The sequence below is a fragment of the Ictidomys tridecemlineatus genome, chromosome 14, assembly GCF_052094955.1.
Source record: "Ictidomys tridecemlineatus isolate mIctTri1 chromosome 14, mIctTri1.hap1, whole genome shotgun sequence".
Classification (NCBI taxonomy): domain Eukaryota; kingdom Metazoa; phylum Chordata; class Mammalia; order Rodentia; family Sciuridae; genus Ictidomys; species Ictidomys tridecemlineatus.
The window spans coordinates 49,652,433-49,665,338 of record NC_135490.1 but is presented as its reverse complement, the minus strand read 5'-3'; the positions used below and the strand labels follow the sequence as shown (position 1 = coordinate 49,665,338).

At 35.8% G+C, this 12,906-nt stretch overlaps 1 long non-coding RNA gene across 3 annotated transcripts in view; it reads right to left on the bottom strand.

Moving 5' to 3' along the window:
• Positions 1–1,820: 1,820 nt before the first annotated feature.
• The window catches only part of LOC144370378 (uncharacterized), an 86,822-nt gene continuing 75,736 nt past the window's right edge, over positions 1,821–12,906 (bottom strand). For 2 of the 3 annotated variants that reach the window (XR_013430358.1, XR_013430360.1), the window contains one exon: positions 1,821–2,476. This is a non-coding gene — a long non-coding RNA (uncharacterized LOC144370378). The remainder of the gene's footprint in view (positions 2,477–12,906) is intronic. The other variant, XR_013430361.1, reaches the window with a different exon arrangement.

The following is a 12,906-nucleotide window of genomic DNA, read 5'->3' as shown; positions in this document are numbered from 1 at the left end:
CTTATAATTTCCAGTTTATTTAATTTCCTCTTACTCAAATGATCTTAATTTTAATCTTAGTTTTGAAGACCATGGAACCTTAACCTACAGTTAGATGCTGGATTCATCAAATCACTTAGTCTAATGGTTTACAAAGGGATTTAAGGCACAGAACCTGTTCTCCTAATTAAGCCACATTCAGAAGCCCAGCATATCCGGTGTAGAAGGCCAGGCCTTACTTTATGGAGGGAGAAGAGAGAGCTCTAAGCTCTCCCTGTTCTCCTGTCACCCCTCCGCGGTGGCTCTGGAGACATGTTAAATCCTATGGCCTTCCAGAGCAGGGTTGGCAAGTGCCCTAGGATGATGATGCACGTTGATTGGGAGGTGATTCAGTTCCCGCTACTGTTTGGATTTGTAATGTGCCCCAATGAGCCACATGTTCAAGACGTGATTCTGGTCTACAGCATCACTGGGAGGTGGGACTTGGTAGATGGTGTTAGGTCTCTGGCGCCATGCCCCTAAAGGGCATTGTGGGATGCTGGTCTCTGGCTGTTTCTATTTTTCAGGCCATGAGATAAACACACTCCTGCCACACACTCCTGCAGTGATGTACTTGCCTCCCCAGGTCCAAAAGCAATGGGGTCTGTCAGTCACATACTGAAACCTCTAAACTGTAAACCAGTTTATTAAGTTGATTTACCTTAGGTGTTTTGTTATAGCAATGAAAATCTGACTAACTTGGTTCTTTACAAAGGAAGGATTTTGAGAGCCGTCAGCCACGGAACTACTAAGTGATAAAAGATTGAACCAGAATACAAACACCTTCACTCCTAGAGTTATATTTCCCAGCTTAATTATGATCATTTAAGCATTAGGTCAGTTTTAGATAAAGAAGGTGTATATCATAAGGAATAGGAAAGTACCCTCAAAAGAACCAGTGGATTGAGTAGAAAAATAAATCAGGAGGCATAAAAAATTTATTTCACTCATTAAATCTTCAATTATGATTGTTTTTATATTTATTTCCACAAGGACTTTGATAAGCAACCAATAACCAACTGTCCACATCACAGGGCTGTCTTGTTGAAGAGGCTATGAGCTGAGACCACAAGAGCAGGCTGTGTTCTCAGTAAATTAAAAAAAAAGTTTGTTTCATGTCCCATATAACTGCTATAAACCTATTTAGTAAATAACATAAAAAAATAGTCTCTGCACAGCCAGTTGCTTGTTATTCCTCAGGGATCAGATAAACTATATTTCCTCAAAGAATATGTTCAGCAAATTCTGCCTGTCATTTTCTGTGATGGCACTTGTTAATTTTCCATAAATGAAATAACCTCCATTTATCACCTTTTAGATTAGTTTCTTTACTGTTTCTCTCTCTGCACCTCTGGACAGTAAGTCTGAGTGTTGCTTCCCTGTTCTCTGCTGTATCTCTAGCAACCATCATTGTTTTTTGTCACATGTAAAAGAAAGAAAGAAAAATAAATAAATAACCCAGACACAATAACATCCTAAAGCATTCAGTGGAGTAAGGAGCAATTCATGAACTGGGAAACAGCCAGCCTAAGTAGGTTTAGGGTTCCAATGTCAGGTGCTACAGGAGAGTGTTTGTAGGGCGAATAAGGAAGCAAAATAAAGTAATTATCTGGTTGTAGTAGCAGAATCTCCCTTTTTGGTTTATCATATTAGAAAATCTGCAGGTGCATGAGCATATGTTATTTGGCCACTCCTGATTGGCTGGGGTTAAGTTTGGGTTTTGTCTATTGTAAGTATTTATCAGAAATGGTGCGTTACGTTTTGCTTGTGTTTGGAGTTTAATGAAGTAAAGGCATAGTCAGTTTTCTTTGTTCAGGAATTTTGCTTTAATACAAGGCAGGGACTTAGTATGTAACAACTAAACACACAAGTGGGCCAGGCACAGTGGCACACACCTGTAATCCCAGCAGCTTGGGAGGCTGAAGCAGGAGGATCAGGAGTTCAAAGCCAGTCTCAGCAATGGTGAGGTGCTAAGCAATTCAGTGGGATCCTGTCACTAAATTAAATACAAAAGAGGGCTGGGGAGGTGGCTCAGTGGTCAAATGCCCCTGAGTTCAGTCCCTGGTACCCAACCCCCACCCCAGAAAAAACACATAAGTGAATATGTTATGTAAAAAGTCATCTCTTGATGCCACAGTAGCAATGGCAAATTAATACTTTCTAAGAGGCATCTATTCAATATATGCATATATGTTGACATTCAGTTCTGAAAACACAGAATCCTACCTATCCCTGACATTCTGAGTGGCAATTATTGGGTGACATCTTCCTGTGCATTTGTGGCTCTTCTCTTCAGTGACAGAGTCCAAGGGGAAATCTTCATGCCATATGCCACGTCAGAGTGGCAGGAAGAGTGTGACTAATCTTCGCAGCTTTTTCTCTCTATAACTTTGAATTTCCAAATGGTTCAGTGACTTCCATTTGCAGTTTCTTCCATTTCTGGCTCTCTCTCTCCTTGCTGAAATAAAAAATTATATGACAGGATTACAAGGAAAGATTAGACAACACAAATGGAATGTTTTATATCCTTCAGGGTACATGTAACTTTGAAAGCAATAACACAGCCAAATTACCGAATTGTGTTTAATAAACATCTCAGAGGGGTCCAGTCAATCTGTCAGTCAATCATTGGACTTCCTCTCTATGCAGAGCCGGGGTAGCATTGTGTACAGACTGTAGTTAGATAAGAATGAGTCCCCTTTTGTCAGGCATCGAAGATAATATCCATTAATGATTAAAATGTTGCCCCGAAAATCAACTAATTGCTTAAGGTAACAAACTGGATTATGTATGCAATTAAGGTAACTGAAGAAGTCAGTGATCGCGATGAGCTGGGATAATTATGGAGATCTAATGGAGGAGTTAGGATTTCATCTCAGCCTGGAGACATGGGATGTGTTTGGAGGGGTTAAGGCCTTTTAAGGACCAATGGGAATGGAAAGATGCATACCTAGAAATTCAAGTGTTGAAGGAGAGCAGGGTGCATTGCATAGACTTGGCTGATTCAGGAGAGCTAGCCTTCTGGGAGGTAGAGGCAAATGAAGTGGTGTTTCAGGGTGAGAGAAGTCGCAGGGTTTCTTAGACATACACCTGTTCTGTGCAGTGTGCCAGAAAGACTCATCATTGTTGCCTTTGATTTAAAAAAGTGACGCATGATGTATCTTTAGAAAATGAAATCTGTCAGTGATATGCAAAATTAATTTCCAAAGGAAAAACAGAGCTACGGAAAGGAAAATAAAGATATACATTTAGTTCTCCATTTGTCAAGAATTTCTAGCTTTTACGAACAAATTGTATTTATTTGTGTACTGGGGATTGAACTCTGGGGGAGTTGTTTTAACAGTGAGCTGCATCTCCAGCCCTTTTTATTTTTTATTTATTGATTTTGCAGAGTCTTGCTAAGTCACTGAGAACTGCAATACATTGCTGAATGTTATCTTGAACCTGTGATCCTCCTGCCTCAGTCTCCTGAGTTACTGGGATTACAATTGGGTACACCACTGTGCCTGTCTCAAACTATCTTAAGTCATCCAAAACATAGTTTCTGCCTAGAATAAGATGAGTCACCTGCAGCTTCAAAACTACAAGTTGGGTACTGAACGAATCCCCAAATGCAGATATAGGCTTGGGAGACAAGTTTGCTTATGTAGGGTTATCCAGTTTCACATTTCCCACCATACTGAAACTGAACAGTCACAGGCCTCTCTGCGACAGCTCCGCACAGATGATGTATTTCCATTAGGTGTATGATCATAAACAGAACCCAAAACAAACCCACAGAGGAAATGAAATGAGAAGAAATTCATAACGGTATCTCAGGAGCATTCAAACTGATCAGTAGATAGTGAGTGAGTGGGTGATTACCGTTGATCTATCTCATATGCGCATACAACAGATGTTTTCTTTAAGCACCTCCCAAAATGTGTTTCATGCTGAAATACACAATCAGTAGTCGTAAAAAGATGGAAGGCTTGAGATGGATGTCAGTGACAAGATAACATTGGCAGCCGCTGGGTCCCTGTCAGGAGAAGCAGCATTTCAAAGGGAGCAATAAACAGCTCAGGAAATTTGATCTTGGATTTCATTCCAAGATGTAAATATAGATGAAAGAGAGCACTGTATTAGATTAGCTACATCCCAAACTAGAGGGATTTCATTCCCAGAATTAACCAGTTATTTACCCATCTAGTTGAGCTAACCAGACACTGGGATATCCGTGATGAGCTATTTATTAATGTGGCCTCATTTAACAAGTGCTATTGATTTTTCTAGGTGTTATTGTAATCAATCAGCTTCTCAGCCTCTCCACTTCCACCCCATGTCTGAGACACTGTCACCCCATGTCTGAGACACTGTCACCCCTTTTCAGAACTTCTGTCATTATGAACTCTGCATTCATGGTGGTCCTCATCCAATCTGCACTCCACATAGCAGCTCTTCTTCACCTCTTCCTGTTGCCACATTAAAATCCTCCCACAATTTTTAATTCATAGGAAACTATCCCAAATCCTTAACAATAACCAAAAACCGAGTTTGGACCCCTCTCTGTGTCTCTCTGAGGTCTGGTGACTCAGAGCTCCACCAAGCCCGGGTGGCCAGGGAGCTACCACCTTCACCTTCACGGGCTCACAGCACCTGCTGTCTCTTACATTTGGAAAGCCCTTCTGACTTGTCTTTTTCTATTTGGTTGTTATTCATTCCTTCAATGTCCTGAGAGGAAGTCTTTTTGGAGCTCCTAGTTAGAACCCACGACATTCTTATACAATGTCATTGGATCATCTTCCTCTAATTCAGAGTGCCCAGTTCATCCATAACTATGAACTCATCAGCTTGATGTTTTATTTTGCATTTATCTCCTGTGCTAGATTTTGTGCTGTTTGAAAGTTTGACTCAGGGCTCTTTTGTCCTTTTTATCCCCCAAAACCTAGCATAATGGCTAGCACACAGCAGCTAGTCTAGCTGCTTTACTGGTATTTCTTAGGCCCATTTGAAAAATACTTTGTACACAAATTACTCTTTTCATAGCTGTCAAATGTAGGATCAGGAAATCCCCTTCTGTCAAAATGTGTTCCTTCTTGAAGTATCTATGCAAGCCAAATATAGGAATTTAAACTTAGGAATCTCCCCAAGACTTTGTGACTCAGTAACTCAACTCCTATCAACTCAGCCAAAGTCCTGCATATGTTCCCGGTGCATCACGTGTAGGAATGATCTAGCAGCATTGTCATAACACACACACACATTCAGCCGGGAACCCACTTGTATCAAGGACAGGATGAATAAAGAAGCCATGACATGTTTATGCTGTGGAATATGGACCCACAGTGACAATAAATGCAGTTCCACAAAAGGACATTAAAGTTGCTTCCCGGGAGAAATGTGGGGTGAAGGGTACCAGAGACAAGGAAGCATAGACTGTGAGTCCCTTGATAAGGAGGCAGAGGAATGGTTAATCTTTGGGGCTTGATGATGAGGAAGCAGATGTGCTGATAGGACCAACTGAGGTGCAGTTAACATTGCATCCCTGGATAAAGAAAGTGTAGAATATATACACAAATGGAGAGTACTCATCATTAAAAGAGAATAAAATGATGGCATTTACAAGTAAATGGATGGAGCTGGAGACTATCATGCTAATTGAAGTAAGCTTCCCCCAAAACCAAAGGCTGAATGATCTCTTTGATAAGTGGAGGCTGATCCATAACGGCAGGAGAACATGGGAAAAATGGACGAGCTTTGATGGGGCAAAGGGAAGGGAGGTGAGGGGTGGGACATGGGGGCAGGAAAAATGGTGGAATGAGAGGGACATCATTACCCTAGGTACATGAATGCCTGCACATATAGTTCGACACTATATCTTGTACAACCAGATAAATGAAAAGTTGTGCTCCACTTGTGTACAATGAATCAAAATGCATTCTGATGTCATATAGACCTAATTAGAACAAATAAAAATAAAAAATAAATTGCATCCCTGGATTCATAGATGGTTACCTGGGAATGGCAACTCCCTTATGAAGAAATTAATGATTTGGGCCCCCATCAAGTTGTGTGTTTTCCATACATCTGTTACATTTAACAAAATGTTCACTGTATAAATTCTATATGATTTAGTTCATTTCAAATCCTAGTATAATAGAGGGATGTGAAGAAATAGGCCATGTCTAAAGCAAGTCAGGATATTCATGAGGAAGTTCAAGGAAATGACAATATCAGACTTAAAGATTGATGTTATTGGAAAAATTAATTAGTTATTATTTATGAAAGAGGTTGTTATTTACATATCAAATCATTTCTACTTTGTTATATTGTCTTTACTAGGAAATGATAGTTTACATATGAAATGTGTTAACTTATGTGCATTCTCCTGCTTGTTAGTTAAAGAGATGCATTTTTATTATTCTGTAGCCAGATGCTACCTACCTTTTTGTAATAGTAGATGACATTAAAAGAACACTTATAGGACAGATACTGGGCCAAATACCTTACATGAAATATCTCACTGAATCCCCACAACAACCACATATGCTACAGAGAACTGTTTTCATTATCTTATAAACAAAGGTGTTGAAGTTGGGAATTTTGATATGTTGATTTGGTGAGAATAAATAAATAGCAGAGTAGGAATTAGATCTGAAATTGACACTCTAGCCTCTGTATCTTAACCACTATTTTGCCTCTCCATAAAGATGATAAATAAACTCATTAATATTTATGTTTAACAAAAATTTAACTAAAAATTTTTGCATAATTATATTTATTGCAGCTTTCTAATATTTTCTGAGAGATGGGCTCTTACATTTTAAGTGCTTACATGATTAGAGCACAGATGGATTTTAGGCAACTAAACTAATGTAATTTTTCTTTTTTTTTTTAACTTCAATCAGTTTAATTTCATCAGATAAAAATAGCTAGGGCTTAAAAAAATTCTTTAATAATACAACCAAAGTTTTAAAATAACCCCAATAACTTGTCCTAATGATAATTTGCCCTACTAAGACCACTACATTTTATAACAAAGTAAGAAAATAAACTATGACTAAATAGTTGAATCATGATTAAATATAATTTACCAACATTTTAAATTTCTATAGCCTATCACCCAATTAGTAACCTAGTTTCCTTAGCAAGTATTTAATGTCTTTGAATGATCTTAAATAAATTTTGGTGTTCTCCCTACAAACAGTTTTTATAAGGACTCTTTTGAAATATATAACATATAAAAAGTTAATACTCTTTAATAATTTTTACAAAAAAGGAAACTATTTAAAACCTCCATGTAATTCACAAGGAAGTTCAAAATATATGAGCAGAAGTATAAAAAGATATTGCTGATAAACTGGATAAGTTAGAGAAATAATTGTTAGTGCTAACTTTACAATCAGTCATATTTCTAATCCTTGAGAACACTCTAAAATAGATGAAAATAATTTGGCAAGTTTTTAACTGTAAGAACCATTTTATAACTGCTTGCATTAAAAATAGCTATCTATTATTTATCGGAAGGTAAAAACTGTCAGGAGTCAGAGCACAATGATCGGTGTTGACATTAATGCAAAAATAATAGTAGCTGGCTATTCTGCAGGAAATTTCCTCCCATTAAATGCTAAAAAAATATCACATGAGCTAAAGTCGTTTTAGACAATGAGGTCATCCAAGGCAATAAGTGCTAATGTGAGTATAAGAAACAAATTCCTCAATTTTGATTTTCTCCACTTTACTATTGATCTAAACCCAGAATTCCCTTCGGGTTTAATGGATGACTGGTAATCATGTCAAGATCAACATATTTCTGTCATTATTTCTAAAAATTGAACCAGCTACCATTGCTACTCTTTATTTCTGAGTCCTAGATTTCTGTTGAGCTGTTTTTTGTATGTTTTATAGTTTTTAATTTATGTATCTTATCAGTGCATAAAAATTGTACAGAATAATGGGTTTCACTGGGGCATCTTAGCACATGAGCATAGTATAACGTGATCACTTTCACTTCCTGTTGTCTCTCCTTGCCCTCCTCTGCGTCCTCCCATGGTCCCCTCCTCTACCCTAAGAGTCTTCTTAGCATAGCATGTTGTTCATTTTTTTTCTCCTTTTCTCTGTTTAGCTTCCACATATGAGAGAAAACATGCAACATTTGTCTTTCTGGGTTTGGCTTATTTTGTGTAACAGGATGCTTTCCAGTTCCATCCATTTTCTTTCAAATAACATGATTTCATCATTCTTTATGATTGGGGAAAAAAAACAAACTCCATTGTATACACTGACTGCATTTTTCTGTGTTCAGTCATCTGTTGACAGACAACCTAGGTTGACTTCTTGCCTTGACTATTGTGAATGGTTCTGCTATAAAACTGAGTATGCATGTATCTTTAGAGTATGCTGCTTTTAAATCTTTCAGATAAATGCCAAGAGGTGGTAGAGAGTAATTCTATTTTTTAGCTTTTTGAGGAAACTCCACCCTGATTTGCAAAGTGGCTGTACCAATTTACATTTCCACCAAGTGGGAGTACAGTTTCTCTCTGTATCCTCAACAGCATTCATTGTTATTGGTACTCTTGATTGCCATTTGGAGTGGAGTTACGTGGAATCTCAATGTAGTTTTGGATTGCATTTCCCTGGTCTCTAAAAAGCTGGAACTTTTTTTTTTCCCATATACTTGTTGGACATTTGTATTTATTCTGAGAAGTGTCAGTGCATGTGATCATTTATTGACTGGATTATTATATTTATTTATGTAATTTTGTATTTAATTTTTGAGTTATTTGTATATGCTGGCTATTAATCCTCTGTCAGGAGAGTAACTGCCAAAGATTTTTCTCCCATTCTGTAGGCTCTCTACATTCTTGTTTTCTTTGCTGTGCAGAACCTTTTAAATGAAATGTCATACCTTATTAATTCTTGCTATTATTTCCTGTACTATCAAGTCCTATTCAGGAATTAATTACCTATACATACATGTTGAAGTATTTTTCTTATGTTTTCTTCTAGTAGCTACAAGGTTTCTGATTTTATACCTAGCTCCTTGACCCGCTTTGGGTTGACTTTATGAGGTAAGAGATAGGGATCTAACTTTTTATTTTTCAAGCACCATTTTCAAGCAACAATGTGCGTTGTTGGCACCTCTGTGAAGGATCAGGAAGTGTGTATCTGAGTAGGTTTGTCTGTGTGTCTTTTATTCTATCCCATGATTTATGTGTCTGTTTTTATGCTATTTATTGTTATGATATCTCTGTAGTCTAGTTTGACATCAGGTATGAAGATGCCTCAAACATTGCTTTTATTTTGCTCAGAAATGCTTTTGTTATTTTGAATCATTTTTACTTCTATGTGAATTTCAGGAATGTGTTTTCTATTTCTGTGAAGAATTTATGGGAGTCACATGGAGTCTGTACATTGCTTTTGGTAATATGTCAGTTTTCATAATGTTAATTCTGCCTATCCATGAACATAGGAGGTCTTCTTGTGCCTTCTTCAACTTATAGTGTTCAGTGTTCTGTAATTTTCCTTATAGAGCTCTTTCACTTTCTTGTATTGATCCCTAAGTATTTTATTTTATTTTATTGAGGCTATTATGAATGTAATTGTTTTCTTTATTTTTTTCTCATAAGGTTCATTATTGGTGAATAGAAAGGCTTCTGATTTCTATATGTTCATTTTGTATTGTGCTACTTTGCTCAATTTATTGGACCTAGAAGTCTTGGTAGAGGCTTTATAGCCTTTGGACATAGGATCATATCACCTGCAAACAGGGATGATTTGATTTCTTCATTTCCATTTTAATCTCTTTTATTTCTTTCTCTTTATTAATTGCTCTGGCTAAAAGTTTGCATACTATATTGAACATAAGCAGGGAAAGTAGACATCCTGTTCTTCCTGATTTGGGAGAAAATGCTTTTGATTTTTTTCCCTTCAGTATAATGTCGGCTTTGGTTTTATCATATATTTATGTTGAAGTAAATTTCTTCTATCCCTAATTTCTTCATGGTTTTTAACAAAAAAGTTTTTCATTTTGTCAAAGGTTTTTAATGCATCTATTAAGATGGTTATGTGATTTTTGTCCTTGTTTCTATTTGTGTGGTGTATTATTTTTATTGATTTGTGTATGTGAAAGCATTCCTGTCTCTTGAGAATGAAACCATTTTGACCATTATTATGATTTTTTTAATGTTGTTGAATGTGGTTTGCAAGTATTTCATGAAGGATTTTTGCATTTATACCTATCAAGAATATGTCTCTAATTTTATTTCCTTGTTGTATTTTCATATGGTTTTTGTATTAGGTTAATACTGGCTTCTCAGAATGAATTTGGAAATGGACCTCCTCACCCCTTTCTATCTCATAAATAATTTGAGGAACATCATTGTTAATTCTTTAAAGATTTGATGAAATTCAACTGTGAATCTGCTTGGTTCTGTACTTTTCTTTGTTGGGAAGATATTTATTAATGCATTAGTTTCAATGTGTGTTATTGGACTGTTTTGATTTTTTGGGTCCTCTTGATTCAATTTTGGTAGGTGTAGGTGTCTAGAACTTTTTTTCTCATTTATTCCAGATTTTCCAATTTATTGGAATGTAAGTTTTCAAAAATAATCCTAATGGTTTTCAGGATTTCAGTGGAGTATATTATAATATTCCATTTTTTACTTCTACTTTTATTAATTTGGGTCTTCTTTCTTTTAGATAGATTGGCTATGGATTTATCAATATAGTTTATTTTTTAAAAGAACAATTTTTTTGTTTCATTGATCTCTTTTATTGTTCTTTTATTCTCTATTTAATCAATTTCAGCTCTGACCTTTATTGTTTCTTTCTATTGGTTTTGGAATTGGTTTATTCTTAGTTTTCTAAGACCTTGAGATGCACAATTAGGTATTCATTTGAGAGGTTTCTGATTTTTTAATATAGGCATGCATAGCTATAAAGTTCCCTCTGAGAACTTCCTTCATTGTGTCCCATAGATTCTGGAATGTTGTGTTTAATTTTTGCTTGATTCTAAGAATTTTAAATTTCTCCAATGACTCACATTATTCAAATATGTTGTTCAATCTCATTGTGTTTGAACAGTTTCTGAATTTTATTTTGCTTTAGATTTCTGATTTCATTACATCATGAACTGACATAAAGTGAGAAATTACTTGAAGTTTTGAATTTGCTAAGACGTACTTTATAGCCTAATACATGATTAATTTTGAAGAGAGTTCCACAAGTAGCTGAGAAGAAAGTACCTTCAGCTGTTGTTGGATTAAATTTTCTGTAGATGTCTATGAAGTCAATTTGTTCTAGAGTATTGTTTCATTCTGTAGTATCATTGTCAATGTTATGTCTGGATGGCCTATTTATTAAGAAAGAGTATCGAATACACCAGTTTATTGTATGGGGGCTGTATGTCACTTTATGTGGAGTAGTGTTTATTTTTTTAAATTGGGTGCACCAATCTTCTGAGAATAAATATTTATAATTGTCATATCTTTTCATTAGATATTACTTTTACTAATAAGTGGTGACCATTTTGTTCTCTTTGGCTAATCTTGACTGAAACACTGCTTTGTTGGGTATGAGAATAGCTACTTCCAATTGCTTTTTAATTCATTGGCATGAAAAATCCTTTCACTTTGTCCTTAGATGTGTTTGCTGGTGATGTCTATCTTACAGACAACATACATTTGGTCTTTTAAAAAAAGAAAAAAACCCTATCCAACAATCTGTGTCTTTCAATTAGAGAATTAAAACCATTTATATACAGTGTTTATGAGTTATGTATTATTTTGTTTTATTTCTAATATTTGATTAATTCCTAATTCTAATTGGTTTATTTACTCTCCCAATGAGATTTAATTCTAATTGGCTTATTACTCTCCCAATGAAATATATTATTTCCAATGCATGCTTTCTCTCTATCACCTTCTTCTATGTAAGTTTGCCCTCCTTAATGGTTTGACACGTGCAGGTTTCAGAATTCTTTCTTTATCTGATTTTTCAGTTTTTAATTTTAATTTTTTGCATTATAACTATAATAAGTCCAGGAAAAGGTATTTTATGCTCAGATCTTTTTGGAGTTCTAAGTGCCTCCAGTACCTGCATTCCCAACTCATTCTCAAAATTAGGGAAATTTTCTGCTATTATGTCACTGAATAAATTTTCTTTGTCATTAACCTGTATCTTCACTCTCTCTCCTCAAGACCTGTGTGTATTAAATTTTTTTGTGGATATTGTCCCAGAGCTTCTCTACATTCTGTTGATACATCTTTCTTAATTTTTTCTTCATTACTATCTGAATGTTCTAAGACATTCACCTCATCTTTAAGCCCTGATATTCTCTCTAAGTGGGGAACCATGTACCCAAGCAGTGAAGCGAGTTCAGCTCCATTGACTGGGTTTCTTATTGTCATAGAAAAAATCATTTATGTTTTCTTGTGTTTGTGTGTGTGTGTGTGTTTTCAGAGAATGTATATCCTTCTGAAAAATTATTTCAATATTTTCCTTTCTACATTTGTAAATCTAGAAGATGAAAACTTTATGAACACAATGATTTAATTTTAATTTTATTATATTACCAACATGGTGGCATACCAGGAATAATGCTACTCAAATTCCTGTTTTCACAAACCACTTCAGTAAAATAATGTTTAGCCTCCTGCAACTCCTTACCCCAGAATTTATGATGTCTGCTGGATGATAAATAAATGCCAATGACCATGAATTGGGTGAACAAAATAAATAATGAGAACACATTGAAGGAGAATTGCAAGAAATATTGTAATCCCTGAGGATAATGTGACTAGTAACTCATCTGTCTTTGGGGACACAGATAAAACAAAGGGACAGTGTGTCCTGCCTTCCATTTTTATTGCTGTACATATTTTGTCCGCAAATAACCACCATGCTTCT